This window comes from Bos indicus x Bos taurus, chromosome 8, assembly GCF_003369695.1.
Source record: "Bos indicus x Bos taurus breed Angus x Brahman F1 hybrid chromosome 8, Bos_hybrid_MaternalHap_v2.0, whole genome shotgun sequence".
Lineage (NCBI taxonomy): Eukaryota > Metazoa > Chordata > Mammalia > Artiodactyla > Bovidae > Bos > Bos indicus x Bos taurus.
Genome location: NC_040083.1, coordinates 33,769,837 through 33,784,432, shown reverse-complemented (window position 1 = coordinate 33,784,432; position 14,596 = coordinate 33,769,837). Strand labels below are relative to the sequence as shown.

General features: G+C 39.3%; 1 pseudogene; it reads right to left on the bottom strand.

Moving 5' to 3' along the window:
- Positions 1–11,937: 11,937 nt before the first annotated feature.
- LOC113897820 lies at positions 11,938–14,370 on the bottom strand (annotated as a pseudogene).
- Between the last annotated feature and the right edge of the window lie 226 nt (positions 14,371–14,596).

Here is a 14,596-nt window from a genome sequence, read left to right as displayed (position 1 = left end):
GAGTAAAGAAAACCTTCTGATAATTTTGACTGTGGGCTTTACTGGTGGCTCAGTGGTAAAGAATCTACCTGCATTGCAGGAGACACTGGTTGAATCCCTGGGTCAGGAAAATCCTCAAGAGAAGGAAATGGCTACCTACTCCAGTATCCTTGCTTGGGAAATACAATGGACAGAGGAACCTGGTGGGCTACAGTCCATAGGATCATAAAGAGTTGGACATGACTGAGCGACTAATACACACACACACACATTCTGTAATAAGCACATGGTATGCAGAAGAAAAATGATAGATTTTCTCTTTTCTGTTAGCTTTTTTGACAGTAGACAAGAAATGCATTTTTCTATTTTGTCCTGATCACTAGGAAGCTTAGAACTAACTGTTGGGCTTTTGTCTTTTATTATCTTTCTTTGTGTGTTTATGTGGGTGCGTGTATTTTCATTCTAATGTACTAAAAATAATTTTAGCATTTGGTTTGGTACAAACTTGCAAAATAAACACGTGAGAAATGTTTGGTGTTATAACAGATGCTCATTTTTAAACATCCTTCATTAACGTATTTTATTAAAAGATGTTTTAAGACAGCTCACCTTTTTCCCTCTTGGCCATTGATATGATTAACTTAAGGTTATGTACACATTAAGTTTTTCTTATATTAACTTTACTCTTCTTTCTCCTCTAAAGGTTTAGAAACTATGTTTATTACAAAAATATTTTACAAATATTTTAACATCCTAAAGGATATTTTTATGTTATTACTACTAATCTGACAATGAACTAAGTTTACATGTTTTGCTGAGGTACCATAGTTGCAATTAATCTTAAGTAGAATATATATCGTGGTTTCATTTTACTTCTTAAAGGGCTGTATTGTACACAACAAAATTACCTCAGAGAATTGATGAGTAGCATTTAATTAGCAGATGACAGGCTGATCTTAAAGACTGCAGTATCTAAGTCTCAAAGACATAAAGATTCTTGAGAAAAAAAATATATATATATAACATAATAGGGAAAACAGTAGAATATTTATTTAGATTATTTAAACAAAGGGACAAATGAAGGGGAGGTTATTGGCACTTGAAGTATTCATGGATAGTCTTGGTTAAGAGCAGGTTAAAAGTTTCATTTCCTGTGCTCAACCCCCATCTTTTCTATCTTAGTCTGGGTTACCTAGAAAGCACAGCCTGAAGCAAAGATTTCAGCATATCTATTTTACTAAAAAACAGAAGTAAGAGGAAAACAGAATGAATCAAAAAAAGAGGGAGAGTAAATATAAGAATGTGTTACTAAGCTGGTCTTCAAACTCATGAGATAAACTTCCAAAAGATAAACAAACTTTTCTCAAGATACTTATTTCTGGAATTTGAAATTTTAACTTTGGCTGTAGTCTCTTAATGATTAGGTTTCACCTTCTGGATTGTGATTTAGCTTTCATTTCTGGGTTGCTTGCATGGAGGCCCTGAACAGACCAACAGTATCTCACTCATCAGGGAATAGAAAAGCTCCAAAATAGGAGATCAATGGTTTTCAGAACATCTATAAAATGAGCCACTGTTGGACTGTACCCCATGACTCTTCAGAATCTACACAGAATAGGTTATCACAATAACGGCTTAGTCTGGAACAGTCAACGGTTCCAGAGATAATGAGGTTGAGATGATCTGCAATAACATGTAAGAAGTATCTATCTGACTGACCAGTTCTCAAATCTACTAATTCTCACCCCGATATCCAGGTACTTAATACAACATGGTACCTCCATAGTTATGACATGTAAGTCCAGTTAGTCACAGAATCTCACTTAAAGACAACATTTCCTTTAAGTCAATTTATCTGTAAATCATGCCTGATTTTATATTTATTATACATCAGTTGTTCACAGGAAATACTACCAGAAGGCTAACCCTAACCCTGAGGGAGAAATGTGAATGAAATAGAGGTAAGATGATAGTAAAGACAAGGGATTTCTGGCTATCAGTTCTAATATTCTCACGATTTCTACATCTGCTCAGCTCAGATTCCATATACCAAGTCCATCATACAATGGGTTACTACTTTACACGCTCAAACTTACAACTGAGCCTGTCTAATAATACCCAAGTTAGGATAAATAGATGTTGTTACATAAGCATTTGGTGTACAATAGTCAGGACACCTTGCTGTTATGGCCTAGTAATATATTAGGAATTAATGTTTTCAATGATAGTTTCTCAGTTGTGGGAACCTTGACCTTTTTCTATAGCATAGGAATCTACATGTTAATTTTCCTGCTGGGGCATGTCAGAGATTCAGTGCAACATCTTAACTATGCCAGATACATTTAGCACTCTGACATCTCTGGGTCAAAGCAGGATACACCAGAGTCTTCATTCACTACAGAATATTTTCTCACTTGTGTGTGTGTGTGTGTGTGTGAAGTCGCTCAGTTGTGTCTGACTCTTTGCAACCCCATGGCCTGTAGCCCACCAGGTTCCTCTGTCCATGGGATTCTCCAGGCAAGAATACTGGAGTGGGTTGCCATTTCCTTCTCACTTGTAGCCCTACCAAAAACATCATTTTTTCAGAGTCATAACTATTCTATTCAAAACAATAGAATGAGAAAGACTAGAGCTCTCTTCAAGAAAATTATATGAAGGGAACATTTTATACAAAGATGGGCACAATAAATGACAGAAACAGTATGGACCTAACAGAAGCAGAAGATATTATGAAGAGGTAGTAAGAATATACAGAAGAACTGTACTGAAAAGATCTTAATGACCTGGAAGACCACAATGGTGAGGTGATTCACCTAGAGCCATATGTCCTGGAGTGTGAAGTCAAGTCAGCCTTAGGAAGCGTGACTAGGAACAAAGCTAGTGGAGGTGATGGAAGTCCAGCTGAGCTTCAAATCCTAAAAGATGATGCTGTAAAAGTGCTGCATTCTATATGTTAGCAAATTTAGAAAACTCAGCAATTTCCACAAGACTGGAAAATGTCAGTTTTCATTCCAATCCCAAAGAAGGGCAATTCCAAAGAATGTTCAAACTATCAGAGAATTGCTTTCATTTCACATGCTAGCAAGGCAGTGCTCAAAATCCACCTAGGCTTCAACAGTACATGAATCAAAAACTTTCAAATGTACAAGCTAGATTTAGAAAAGGCAGAGGAACCAGAGAACAAATTGACAACAATCATTGGATCATAAAAAAGCAAGAGAATTCCAGGAAAAACATCCGCTTCTGCTTTATTGACTGTTAAACCTTTAGACTGTGTGGATCACAACAACCTGTGGAAAACTTAGAGATGGGAATACCAGACCAGCTTACCTGATTCCTGAGAAACCTGTATTCAGGTCAAGAAACAACAGTTAGAGCCAGACACGGAACAGATTCATTTCAAATTGGGAAAGGAGTATGTCAAGACTGTATATTGTTACCCTGATTATTTAACTTATCTGCAGAGTGCATAATGTGAAATGCCAGGCTGGATGAAGGTCAAGCTGGAATTAAGATTATTGAAAGAAATATCAGCAACTTCAGATATGCAGACGGCACCATGGCAGGCTCCTGTTATAATCTTCAACAAGTTTTCTTTCAACCTCTGGCATTCTGGAGTCTTCCTAGGGCATATAGAACACTTGTTAGTTCCACATCATTGAGTTCAATTACCTTGATACATCATTATAGTAGACCAGCATGATGTTCTGCAGAAGAGCAAGAGGATTAGTTTTCTGCAGTGTATCATGAACATGAGCATGAGCATTAACACACTCTTGGGGCAATCACTGAATGTATACCACTTCCCTTACTATGTGGTGACAAACTGCTTTTGCTTCTTCTTATTGTCAGGAATCAAGGAGAATGCAATTTCCAAACAAATTCCTGTCTGACAAGTGTATGGTATTGCATCAATAAAAATATCACATCACAGTAGTTGCAGTTGGGGCTAAATTCTGGGTAAATCTAACATAGTCAGTCCATCAGTTCAGTTCAGTTCGGTCATTCAGTTGGGTCCGACTCCCTGTGACCCCATGAACTGCAGGATGCCAGGCGTCCCTGTCCATCACCAACTCCCAGAGCCCGCCCAAACCCATGTCCACGGAGCTGGTGATGCCATCCAAGCATCTTATCCTCTACAATCCCCTTCTCCTCCTACGATCAATCTTTCCTAGCATCAGGGTCTTTTCCAATGAGTCACCTCTTCCCATCAGGTGGCCAAAGTACTGGAGCTTCAGCTTCAACATCAATCCTTCCAATGAACAACCAGGACTGATCTCCTTTAGGATGGACTTGTTGTATCTCCTTGCAGTCCAAGGGACTCTCAAGAGTCTTCTCCAACACCACAGTTCAAAAGCATCAATTCTTCAGTGCTCAGCTTTCGTTATAGTCCAACTCTCACATCCATACATGACCACTGGAAAAACCATAGCCTTGACCGGACAGACCTTTGTTGACAAAGTAATGTCCCGTCTTTTTAATATGCTGTCTAGGTTGGTCATAACCTTCCTTCCAAGGAGAAAGCGTCTTTTAATTTCATGGCAGCAATCACCATCTGCAGTGATTTTGGAGCCCAGAAAATAAAGTCAGCCACTGTTTCCACTGTTTCCCCATCTATTTGCCATGAAGTGATGGGACCAGATGCTATGATCTTCGTTTTCTGAATGTTGAGCTTTAAGCCAACTTTTTCACTCTCCTCTTTCACTTTCATCAAAAGGCTCTTTAGTTCCTCTTCACTTTCTGCCATAAGGGTGGTGTCATCTGCATATCTGAGGTTATTGATATTTCTCCCGGCAATCTTGATTCCAGCTTGTGCTTCTTCCAGCCCAATGTTTCTCATGATGTACTCTGCATACAAGTTAAACAAGCAGGGTGACAATATACAGCCTTGACATACTCCTTTTCCTCTTTGGAACCAGTCTGTTGGTCCATGTCCGGTTCTAACTGTTGCTTCCTGAGTTGCATACAGGTTTCTCAAGAGGCAGGTCAGGTGGTCTGGTATTCCCATCTCTTTCAGAATTTTCCACAGTTTATTGTGATCCACACAGTCAAAGACTTTGTCATAGTCAATAAAGCAGAAATAGATGTTTTTCTGGACCTGTCTTGCTTTTTCCATGATCCAGCGGATGTTGGCAATTTGATCTCTGGTTCCTCTGCCTTTTCTAAAACCAGCTTGACCATCAGGAAGTTCATGGTTCACCTATTGCTGAAGCCTGGCTTGGAGAACTTTAAGCATCACTTTACTAGCATGTGGTGCTGCTGCTGCTAAGTCGCTTCAGTCGTGTCCAACTCTGTGTGACCCCATAGAGGGCAGCCCATCAGCCTCCCCTGTCCCTGGGATTCTCCAGGCAAGAACACTGGAGTGGGTTGCCATTTCCTTCTCTAATGCATGAAAGTGAAAAGCGAAAGTGAAGTTGCTCTGTCATGTCCGATTCCTCTTGATCCCATGGACTGCAGCCCACCAGGCTCCTCCATCCATGAGATTTTCCAGGCAAGAGTACTGGAGTGGGATGCCATCGGATGAGTGCAATTGTGTGGTAGTTTGAGCATTCTTTGGCATTGCCTTTCTTTGGGATTTTAATGAAAACTGACCTTTTCCAGTCTTGTGGCCACTGCTGAGTTTTCCAAATTTGCTGGCGTATTGAGTACAGCACTTCTCACAGCATCATCTTTCAGGATTTGATATAGCTCAACTGGAATTCCATCACCTCCACTAGCTTTGTTCATAGTGCTGCTTCTTAAGGCCCATTTGACTTCACATTCCAGGATGTCAAGCTCTAGGGGAGTGATCACACCATCGTGATTATCTGGGTAGTGAAGATCTTTTTTGTACAGTTCTTCTGTGTGTTCTTGCCACCTCTTCTTAGTATCTTCTGCTTCTGTTAGGTCCCTAACATTTCTGTCCTTTATTGAGCCCATTTTGCATGAAATGTTCCCTTGATATCTCTAATTTTTCATAGTCATCTACATATCGGAATTATTTTTCTATTGACTCTTTTTTTTGTTGTTTGTTTTAGCAGCTCAGTAGGTGAATTGAATGGGGATATCACATGAACCAGTATCCCTGCATTGTTTCAGTGTTTGATGGTGGTGCTTATCATTGTAATTCCTCCTGCAATATAGCATTTTTTCTTATATATCCTCCAAGATACAGGAGGTTTTTTTCTTGGCTTTTTTAAAATTACAATGGCTTGTACTCCACAGAGCATAAATCCATATGAGGATTCTTCCAGGTTAGTATGCCACAGTTAATTATCTGCTTGTGTACCATAGAAATAACTGTAGAGTAGTTGTGCGGACATGTTAGAATCGTTGAACTGTGAGACAGTCAGACCACCTGAGCTCCCAATCATCCACTCATGATATTTCAGTTCCTCTATCATAAATCTTAGTTTATATCCTTATCTAATAGTCCTTAAAATATTGTCATTCTTCTTGCCCAAAATAATTTTTTCCTAGTATTAAGCAAGTCCCTTCTGGAAAAGATATGGGGAATATTTATCTAACTTACTGGCAGAGATTTTACACAGTCCATTCTCAAAGAGATGTATACTTCCCTTCAATCAATGACTTCTAGGTCTGTGAACCACTTAAGTCTAGAGTTTTTGTGAGGAATCCCAGTACTCCGTTTTGATGGTTGATGTAAGACACCAGTTCACAAGATCTCATTTTATTTATTTCATTTATTATATAGTTCACATAACACACTATTCTGCTTATCATCTAACTTTCCTCAAGGATAGCAAGATTTATTTGCCATCATCACAGATACCTGTGTATCAAGACACCTTGATTTCAACTCTAGCAGTATTACCTATTAGAGAAATTAAATCTATCTGTCTCTGATTATTAAACACTATCACTTATATTCCCCCACTCCAGCATCCTATTATATCTACGTGTCCTGGAAAGCACAGTTTCATGGCAATATATCCCACTGTCCTTCAAACCCTGTATGGATAGGGAACATCACATTTCTTAAGAATGTTGGTTCCTTTTTCATACCCTGCCAGTACATTATTCCACATAGCTTCCATGAAGGAAATGGTCCCTGGGAATACTTTAAGAAAGCAGTTTGATAGTGCATTCTTAAGTTGCACATCCAAGTGTATTCTAAACTTTGCTACTTCCTAAATATTCAAATATTTTGGCAGCAAAGTACTGAAGTCCTCACCTCATTTTCTGTAAGTTATAATTGTGTCCAAGCTTTGAAGAATTATCTCCGCAGATTATGAGGACTGACTCTACTTCTTGACAGAATATTGACTTTCAATTTATGAGCGAGTGCTTCAAATTCAATAAATTCTCATTTATTATATTGTTTGCTTTGGTGCACTGCCCAGTTCTCCACTTAGGACTGAGGTAAGATTTTTCCAGCTTTGGCAGTCTTGGTTGATGCCTCGCAGCTGCATCTGTTTCTGAGAGCTGCCCACGGCCACAGGGAGTTACCTCAAACAAATTCCTCTCCCTTGACGGGTCAGCCCACATCAAATGAGTGGTCTGTGAAGAAATTCAAAAGTCTTTTCCCTTGATTCAACTCCAGACAACTTTGATGGTCACTCAACTCCAGAGCAACATGTGGCACTTCTTTAAGTACAACACAGCAGTTAGCTTCTCCCTTTACCCAACCCTGCTCTCTTCACCCTTTCTAAGTGATATTTCCAAGACTAGTCCTCAAAAAATCTCTCACATGCAAATCTCCATCTCAGAGTCTGTTTTCCAGGGAAGTCAATCTAAGATGCCTGTTGAGCCTTATATTCTTTTACCCTGCTCTAACACTTTAAACACCCACTACACAATTATTCCCCAGTTCCTACTCTATACCCATAAATGAGGTACTACAATTCCAATTTTTAATTAAATAACTTTCTTCGGGGGGAAATACTGAAATTTTATGCTTTGTAATAAGCCTGGAAAGAATAAATGTTGCTGGGACAGCTCCTGAGGAACACAAGCAATACTGGGGGAGGCATTTGCCTCCATGAGGTGCCTGGGCTTCAAGCTGGAAAAAAACACTCTCTTCTGTCACAGGAAAAGAACTGTTTCTGCCTTATTCAGGGGAATACAGAGTTTAAGATGCTCAGTCAGTCCACACAAATGGCCCCCGTCCAACTCTCAAAATTTTGCTCTTTTCAACCAAAGTCCTGAACTAAATAGATGAGATCTCTCAAGGCAACATATTCAGTCTCCTTTGTAGCTCTGTCACACTTAAAATTAAATCTGGGGACTGACTTTCTGCAGAGTGCCCTGTACTCAGAGATATTAAGAGTCTGCATAAATGAAGCCATGGAGGCCCTCTGGCTTTCACAGAGTGCCTCAAGTTGGCAACTGGCTGTTCTAAGCCTATCATTTTCTCTTTCAAAACTTCCAATATCATTAACAAAAGCCAGCCCAATCCACAGTCCCTATAATTATCATTGTCCCCATATCGTATAAGCAATACAGCCACTGCACATCCTAAAGTCTTATCTTCCACCTGCACCTTATCCCAATTAACCACGAGGGAAAGCCTTAGTAATCGTGATGTCATGGCATTCCTGAGCTAATCACCATCCCTCTCAGCACTAGCAATGGGATTTTTATTGCTGTGAGAATGGTCAGTAATGCAGTTTTCAATTTATTTCCCTAAGGGTCCACTTTCTGGGGCCATTTCTGATACCAACTGTTTTAGACTAAGTTTTTTAGAAACAGAGCCTGAAACAAAGTCTTACGTGTTAAGACTGTATTCAAAAGTATGATCCTAGGGAGCAAAGGTGAGAGCAAAGGGAAGTAAGACAGAGAAACAGGGAAAGCTGATAAGTGGTGCACTCCCAGGCTGACCACTACATGATATTGTGTGACTGAATGTTTGATCTTATGGAAGTACCTGCCAAGACGACTTATCAATGACTGCTTCTCAGGACAGGCTATGCATGGCAGAGGACTGGAGAAGAACTTATTCTCTTCTTTCAGCTCTTTCCTGTTGGTCAAAGACTTACCTTCAAGGTTATAATCTCTTCCCATTTCCAGGCTGCTTAGGTGTAGGCACCAAATGATCCCATGGTATCTTTTGCCTCAGTGTCAACAAGGATATGGGCAAAGGACGAAAGTTCTGCATATGTTCCATGAAGAAAGGAATGATGTCGCTGTAGTCATCTGAATTTGGTCAGAAATCACACAAAGGAGATCTCTGTGGTTATGGCCCAGGGAGTAAAAGGCCTCTGGAATAGGTGAAGCAAAGAAGCTATGAAAGGAAACTTAAATGGCATCTGATAAATCTACTTACTAGCTTTGAGACCTTTTAAAATTTACTTTGTCCCTTTGACTCAGTTGCTTCCTTTATAGCATGGAACTAATAATTGTATAACATTAACTGGTTGCTCTATGAATTATAAGATATCTTATTTGTAAACCTTTTTCACAGCTCTTAGACCAAACAGCAGTGTATTAATTGTTATTTCTATTTCCATGTAGGAAACTTTTTGCAATCTAAATAAAAACTTGAAATATTCTAGCTATTATTCAACCTCCTTCAGTTCAGTTCAGTCGCTCAGTCGTGTCTGACTCTTTGCGACCCCATGAATTGCAGCACGCCAGGCCTCTCTGTCCGTCACCAACTCCCGGAGTTCACTCAGACTCATGTCCATTGAGTCGGTGATGCCATCCAGCCATCTCATCCTCTGTCATCCCCTTTTCCTCCTGCCCCAAATCCCTCCCAGCATCAGAGTCTTTTCCAATGAGTCAACTCTTCGCATGAGGTGGCCAAAGTACTGGAGTTTCAGCTTTAGCATCATTCCTTCCAAAGAAATCCCAGGGCTGATCTCCTTCAGAATGGACTGGTTGGATCTCTTTGCAGTCCAAGGGACTCTCCTTATAAAGCACCAAATATATAGAGTATCAGAAAAGATGATTTTAGAGGTATCTGAGTTTTTTTATGTCATGAAGATGTGAGAGAAATATCAGTAAAATATTGATCCTGAATATGGTTTCCTATTTTAATTTAAAAATAGAGATAACTAACTTATAATATAACCAATACGAAAGAAGTTATCTTCTCTTACCAGAGAAAGACATAGCCATAGCTTTTTATAGCTGCAATTTAAACTAGAACTGATTGTAAACTAGTATCCTTAGAGACACTTTCAAGATTAAGACACCTATTCATATGCACATTATAGTGCAGATAAGATGGTTTTGCCTTCTTGGTGTGTAGTATGTCATATTTCTCCTATCAGCAACATAATTTACTTCTAAGAAACCCTGTCCTATAACTAGATTAAGTCATTTTGGAAAGATAACCATATTCTTGGACCAAGGTTGGGATGTTGATGCTAGTCTGGCCAATACATGTGTTCAGTTTCTTATGGTGATTGATTCAGGAAGGGTCACATGAACTGAGTCAGTCCAATAAGTATCAATCTAAAAATCTGTTAGAAACATTATTTGTCAGGCTTATTAAGAATATAGATATGTGCCTGAAGATCTTGCACATATCTTTCCTCTATGTTGGGAATTTCTGTCTGAATTATGCTAACAAAGGGAACACAGGGTCCTATTTTGCTCCAAAGGGGGGAAAAACCAACTGGGGGCAGGTGGTGAATTTTCATGACAATTCTGGAGGCCTGGGTTCCAACCATACTTAAAGCTTTTATTTTTTATTCCTAGATCATCTGGTTATCACTATTTACACTATTAATACCACTGACCACTGGTACTACTCTGATTTAGTCTTCTGTTACAGTCAGATGTATATCATTTTTTTTACATTTTGCTTTATTAGTTTTAATAAAAGTACTATAGTTAAAGAAGATATTAATAGTAGGGGGCATTGAATGTGGGGTATATAGAACTCTTTGTACTATCTTTGCAACTTTTCTATAAACCTAAAACTAATATCATATGTAATAAAACTCTGCTTCTCTGTGCCACACTGCACGAGGTGAATAGATCCTCTTACTAATAAATCTGTGCCTAAGAAGCTCAAGGACATCACATCTGTAATATTCACACTTGGGAAACTTCTGCTCCCTGAATATATATAGAATATATATATATATAAAATCTTTAGAACAGAAATCCATATGGTCAGTTTTGAGCGAAAAATTTTCAATGAAGAGGATGCAAAAGAAAGCTTTTCAATCAACCATTTGGATTTATGACTGGAAAACAGTGGTTAACATTATACCTTGCTTTTCTAGTCATTCTAATGTTTGTTCTATTTGCACTATAAAATACTAAAACTAGAAGTAACTTCCTTATTTTTATTTTCTCTATCAATCTTGTTTCAATCAAGATATACAAACATAAATCTGGAGAAAATCATAATTTGAAAACATACATGCACCCCAGTGTTCACTGCAGAGCTATTTATAGTAGCAAAGATAGAGAAGCAATCTAAGCATCCATCAGCAGGTGAATGGATAACAAGATGTGGTGTATTTATACAATGGAATACTACTGAGCTATAAAAAATAATGAAATATGTCATTTGCAGCAACATAGAAGAAGCTAGAGATTATTATACTAAGTGAAGTAAGTCAGACAAAGACAAATATCATATGACATCACTTATATGTATAATCTTTAAAAAAAGGACAAATGAAATTATATATAAAACAGAAACAGACCCACAGACATAAAAAACAAACTTATGGTTACCAAAGCGTAAAGTGCAGAGCAAGGGAGAATAAATTAGGAGTTTGGAATTAGCAGATACAAACTACGAATAGATTAACAATAAGGTCCTACTGTATAGCACAGGAAAAGATAGTGAACTGATATTCTAAATAAAATGTTATTTTCTTTTGTAAGCTTGCTTCATTATTACTCTATTTTGTCCTTTTTATTTTCCTCAGTAAAGAAATACCCATAAGATATAAGAATGTTGAATGGCCTCCAATCACTGTTATAGGTTTGTTTGTTTTTGTTTAAGACAAAAACCTTTGAAAATAGTTTGGTTCTGGCAGACTAGATAAATTCTCAAAAATTCACATTGTCTTAAAAAATCATTAACTGGTGAGCTTTCACAGTGTAAGACATATTTTCACCCATGTGCTCATGCAAATGTACCTCTCTTTTCAACTCATCATCCTCTTCAAAAATATCATACACATGCTCTAAAAGCTGAATCCATAGGCCCTGAATTACATCAGCTCTCTAGGCTTCAATTATTCTTCTGATTTTTTCAGAACCTGGCATGATGGCTGAAAATAATTTTTTTAAATGGAGTTCCTCTGCCTCTTCTGCAACTTTCCTATGAAATATCACCATATCTCAAAATTTTTTATGAAGTTTAAATTCTGACACTGAATCTGGTATTGGGAGATCTTCACAGCTCTCTTTAGAGCCCAGATTTAAGGTCTGAGTCATCATTTGTACCAGTCTCTCATTTCCTTTGTATGACCACTCATCTGAGACCAACAGGGCCAGAGGAACCACAAGAGGAAGGTCACACCGGTCCTGCTCCATGCTTGTCTTCTGACTGCAGCGTTGCTCAGGAAAGGAAACTCACACATTGTCTCTCTGAGGAGCTTTCCTCACTGAAGGGCCTTAGGGCAAGATCTCGTCTTGCGACTGCTTTAGTTGCTTTCCCTCTCTTGCGGATAATGGTTGGTCCTTTGTTGATGTTGTCTCACTGCTCCTGGAACTACTCACAGATCCAGTGACCACTCTACTTTGGGTTTCAGCATTTTTTGTGTTGATGTGACATCCAATTTTCCAACAGTGGGAAGAGAAGACAAAAGATGAGGAGAGTCTCTTGGAACTGTCTCTTTTCCCCACTGGGCTCAATAGGTTCTCTTTCCTTCTGCAGCTACTGTCAAGACAGGGAAGGTTCAGACCCAGAGCTGTATGGCTGTAAACCTGGGTAGATTCTATCCTTTTTTCTTATAACACATTCACCAGCAACTTGATTCTAGTCCTTTGGTAAATCTTGGTCTTTGTTTAGGGGCTGCAGAGGCTTCACTGGCTCATTCATTACTCCAGTGACATACTCAGAGGACCATGTGGGAATTCAGGTTTCAGGTTGAACACTGGATTTAATGTTATTATTCAGACTCTCCTTCACTTGAGAAATATTACATTTACCTTCTAGCTCATTAGAGTCATCTGAGTATCTTGGTTGATTTTCTTGAACTAGCTATCATCCATTGAGTTTCACCTTTCTTCAAGTAAGATGTTAATATTCACCCTAAAATCACAGCTAGTGATTCTGCAGTACTGTTTATGTCTGGTTTGTAGTCATGGTCTTTCAGACTTGTGGGTGTCTCAAGGGGCCAATGACCATGGGTTTCTCTTGGGACAAACATTTGTCTTCACCCTTTACATATGTCTTAGAGCTCTCAGAAGAGTGTGATTAAGAGTGAACTACTTCATGACAATTCAATCTTTCCAGAAAGCACTGTAGCTACAGGCTTGAATTTAGAGCACTATCTTTAATGTTATTTTGGGTTTTTTTGCCTTTATGGCCTCCAAAAACAAGCATATTTGGTGCTTTATGTAAGGCTGTCTCAGGGATGTTCCTCACAGAAGGTCTTTCTTCAGGTTTTTTGCTCAGCATGGTTCTTATCAATTCTATCAATCTGGGCTGTAATCTTTCAGCATCAGTGGCAGCTCCTTCAATAATCCAATAAACCAAAGAGTTAATGTCTTTTGCATTGAAAGCATGTTTCCAGGATTGCCATTTCATAAACACAGCATCTCATAGCCCAAATATCAGACTTTTAGTTTTAGGGTTTGTTTGAGAACAATTCAGGGCTCATGTGTGTGCCAATAAGTGTCCCAGCCATGCTGCGGTGGTTCTCAAGCACACAGGAAATCCCTAATTCACCCTTTTTGATGATGTTTTGCTCTTGTTAGGAAGACATTTTGAGCTTGCAGAGCTCAATGAAGGAAGTATTTTTCATGTAAATACTGCAGGGCCATGAGAATCTGAACAAACCACTCTACCACCAAAGTGAAAGTGAAAGTGCTTGTCACTCAATCATGTCCAACTCTTTGTGACCCCATGGACTACAGCCCACCAAGCTCCTCTGTCCATGGGATTCTCCAGGCAAGAATACTGGAGTGGGTTGTCATTCCCTTCTCCAGGGGATCTTTCGGACCCAGGGATCAAACCCAGGTGTACTGCATTGCAGGCAGATTCTTTACCAACTGAGCCACCAGGGAAGCCCACCACCAAACTCTCAGGCAGAAGCTTCCCCTTCTGCTCTTAGAGTTTTCGGTACAGAGCACCTCCTTTGCAGAAGCCCATGATGATGTTCAACAGATGGTTCCCCTCCCTCCCATGGCTCTTTGTAGGTGACAGCATTGGATCCTTCATCTGAGACAAGAGCTGAGCTTTCTGTCCAGCAACTTGATGCTCTCAGCTGAGGCATTTTGGAGCTTCAGCTTTTTGATGACATACTGCCATTCCCGCTGGTCTGTCACAGTCACCTCCCCTTACTGATCCCACCCACAGTCAGGATGCTGAGGTGCCAGAGACCATATGGTGTTAGTGGTGGCTGAGGAGGCCTGGCCTGGGTGCCAGGCTGGAGGCCCAACCCACCGCATCGTTGCTGCTATTGGCTATCTTACACGCTTTATGAGGAAAAGTCTATTGTATGACATTTGTTTGGTTACTGTTTACTGAGTCTTAAAC